This window comes from Odontomachus brunneus, unplaced genomic scaffold (assembly GCF_010583005.1).
Source record: "Odontomachus brunneus isolate Ranch 3 - 2012 unplaced genomic scaffold, Obru_v1 Obru_scaffold_001, whole genome shotgun sequence".
NCBI classification, from domain to species: Eukaryota; Metazoa; Arthropoda; class Insecta; order Hymenoptera; family Formicidae; genus Odontomachus; species Odontomachus brunneus.
This window is the reverse complement of record NW_022639451.1, coordinates 7,050,486-7,054,460: the sequence shown is the minus strand read 5'-3', so window position 1 is coordinate 7,054,460 and position 3,975 is coordinate 7,050,486. Positions and strand designations below refer to the sequence as shown.

General features: G+C 26.2%; 1 long non-coding RNA gene across 1 annotated transcript; it reads right to left on the bottom strand.

The window, feature by feature from the left end:
- Positions 1–366: 366 nt before the first annotated feature.
- LOC116853490 lies at positions 367–2,870 on the bottom strand. The gene is made up of 3 exons (XR_004379995.1): positions 2,685–2,870; positions 1,574–1,707; positions 367–512 (listed from the first exon to the last, which is right to left on the bottom strand). It is a non-coding gene; the product is annotated as an uncharacterized LOC116853490 (long non-coding RNA).
- Between the last annotated feature and the right edge of the window lie 1,105 nt (positions 2,871–3,975).

Here is a 3,975-nt window from a genome sequence, read left to right as displayed (position 1 = left end):
TTCTTCCGTTCGAGGAAAACCTTTCGAAAATATATATTTTAACGGCTTGCTATTTAGCAATAAAGTATTACAAAGCCTTGATTAATAAATAACTGAAGAAAAAAGTTCAACAAATATATATACAAGTTTCTAAGTAATTGAAGTTCAGATTTTCTCAGAAAAAAATTTCCCAAAAAATATGTTTTAAGCCTACAATAATCCTATAACAAAAAATGTAAAATAATACCCACACAGCACGTAATATTATATAATATCAGTAATATAGTAATATTTCCGTAATATTGTAATATCGCAGAAATATTATTGAAATATTATTGTGATATTATATATATCACGTGCTGTGTGGGTTATATATCTATTTAATTCAGAATATTTAATTCAAAGCAATGTAATATATTGTATTATATTATTTAAACATTACAAAACATTTTTAACATTTCAATTTATTTTCAATTATTTTGAAGATTCCATTTTAATTTTTATGTAGAGGAAACCATCTTCTTATTCTGCTTCTGTAAGACAAAAGAATATATAGAATAAATTTTTTGTTGTAAACTAACTTTTTATTTTCTATGAAAAAGAATACAGCTATAAAAAGTGTGCGAAAATTTCAATGTTAGATAGTAAATAATGTTAAAATGAATTTATGAATAAAACATGTGTATATAGGGTGATTCGCAACAACGATATGGATATTTAGAGCGCGCTGTCAGTCCCAATAAATCGGCACAGTATTTATGTATCAATAATGTAACATAAATATGTTATTGTAGCACAATTATGTAATTTGTTACGTAATAAATACTATTTGTAAAACTGTTTACTATTTGTACTACTATTTGTAAGTACTAAAATACTATTTGTTACGTAATAAATACATAATAGCAGACTTACATCAAAATAACGACCAAATCTGGTCAATTCATGATCAAAAATAACCATGGAATGACCAAAAATGTCGTGAAAATGTCGTCAAAATGACGATTTAATGTCACAGACCGAAGATGACTTAATGACGTCTTTAAACATCCATATAATAAGTCATTAAGATGTTGTACAGAAACGTCATTAAGACGTCACAAAAAAGACGTCTTAAAGATGTCATTATTTAATCACTTGACGTTAATCGACCAATTATGACCAGTTTTTGACGTCATTTTGACGTGAGTCTGCTACTTGAGAGATAATAGTTACATAATAAACCACATAATTGTGCTGACATAATATATCTATGTTATATTATTGAAACGTAAATATTGTGCTGATATAATATATCTATGTTATATTACTGATACGTAAATATTGTGCTGGTTTACTGAGGTTTTTCTAATTTTAACTGTATCTTGAAAACAAGCAATCATATCAAAACAAACCAATCCATTTTAAATGTCATGAAAACATTGGAAATTGTCATGTTGAAAACACTGGAAATTGTCATGTTGCAAGAGAAAAAATAGTTTTAAAATTTGATTAAGAATATCATAATTTTAATCAAAGGAAAAGTTGATTTCAATAATTCCATATATCGTTTTATTTAAATAATTATTTATTATTAAATTGTTTATGATTTTACTTGCTCATATATATGCTCCTCTATTTTTCTTTTTTTAGATGTATGTATACCTTTTAATAAAAGTGGCAAAGACATACATCCTTCCAATTTTTTAACTTCCTCATTAGAATTTATTATGACATATGGTGGGTCGACTGAAAAATAATAATATTTAAAATAGATTTTAAAAACCCAGTAAACACAACGTTACATGTGATCTAAAAATTAGTTATATTTCCTATTCAACAATGTAACTGTTGCACGTGTGTTAACACGTTATTATATAACAGTTACATTGTTGAGTAAGAAATTACGATAAAAATGCCGAATAGAGAACCACCCTCCAATGATTTTGATGTTGACATATATTATCAGTGACATCCTCTTGAGTAACAATGAAGAATTTTAACCGTTGCTCACTGTTTATTAAAAAGTTATTAACAAAAAAGTTCAATAAATAATACGTAATTATTCAACACTATGTATGTACAATAAGTTTAAATCGATGTATATATCTAAAATAGTACATAAAATTATTGACAACAATTACAATTGATCAAGTAGAATAAAGAATGATATGCGGACATTTGATATTTATATCTTGATGTGATTCATTTTTTAACTCTCTGAAGTAAAGTAAAAGATAAATATTTTATATGTAACAGGATCAATTTATATATGATTTCTGTGTGATGATAAATATTTAATTTTAAAGAAGCAAACCACGCGTGCAAGAAGTAGATATAAAATATATGCAAACTATCTTCACCCCTCTCGGATAATTATGACAGTCGATAATTCATATCGCAAGGTAAACAAATGAGACACTTATTAATATTTACTTTGTATACAAAGTGTCCCATTTTAATTTCCTCAGGTCTTTTTTTCGAAAAGACGTTTTCGAAACATTGGATACAAACTTTTTTTCCGTAAGAATTTTCCTAGTTATAGAATTTGAAAATTATATTATCCCCGGCATTAGCATTACCCGCGTGGTAAAGTATATCGCGTGGAGGTTGCATGGTCGGATTTACATTTCTTGATGTGTGTGTATATGCGCGCGCGCACGTGAGAGTTAATTAAAATGGGATATTCTGTATAGATTATACATATTATGTATTTCTATTAATACCTGTATTTTGCACCGTGCCAATTAGTTGTACTTTATTTCCTTTTTTATCTTTTTCTCTTCATATTTCTTTTCATCAAAATTTAATATATGTACTTCAATTTTATAAATACCATCCGTAATAGAACCGCAGCCGATATATTTATTTAATTTATGATTGTAAATTTTTCCAAAATTGCTTTTTATAAAACCTTCTAATTCTAAAATTATATTAGAACAATTAATTTATTATAATTAATTTATCATAATTTTTCATTCTCTCACATTTCCCTTTTTTCTTTCATTCTTTTTTCTTATCTGCTTTATACAGTTTTCTCTAATTTCTCTTTCCAATATACATAGGATGTTAATCTACTCGTCGCCCATTGATTATGTAGAGTTATTGTTTATAAAGAATTAAATAAAAAAATCCCCAGTTATTTTTCTCTACGATGCTTTATGAAGGAAATAGTCGTAAGTAAATTTCAACTAATATGCATCATGCTTTAGATACATAAATGTTTGCGTGTTGTGTGCTTCATAATATACGTATGCGCATACTATTGAGCACATAGTACGTTTATCTATCAAAAGAATAGATTGAAGTCGCAGATTAATTGGAATTTATCTAAGAATATCAGCATGAAGACAAAATGACTCAGGACTTTTTTACTTAATTTTTTATAAACAATGATGTTATATAAGCGGCGGGTAGGCTAATATTGTATATATATATATATATATATATATATATATATATATATATATATATATGTATATACATATGTATATATATATATATATGTGTTCGTGTATGTGTGCATGTGTATGTGTGTAGTTATTTGACTTTTTATTTTTCATACTTTTATTTTTCATACGTGTACTTATTATTTATACTTACTAACACATTCCGAGGTACTTAATATATCCTTAATTTCTATTTGCTTCACATCTTTTTGTATTATATTCGTCAGATTATATTTTCCTAGTACAGTAATAATAATGTTATTTCGAATATGTAATTCAAATGGTACATTTCCATTATTATATGCTGCTATTTTTGGTGTCCTTGATTGAACTCCGTCCAAATGTATAAGTGAAATATTGTTAATAATTTATATTCTTCGTTTTCCTTCACAAAAGCATAAAGTTAAAGATAACTACGAGTAAATCTTCTGACCATACGATATAATTTCTCAAAGACGATTACATTTGATAAAGTTATATAAAGATAATATTCGCGTATTTTCATACATACATCTTCACGTTCATTCTTTACTTCTTAGTTTAGAACTAAAAGTAAAATATAAATACT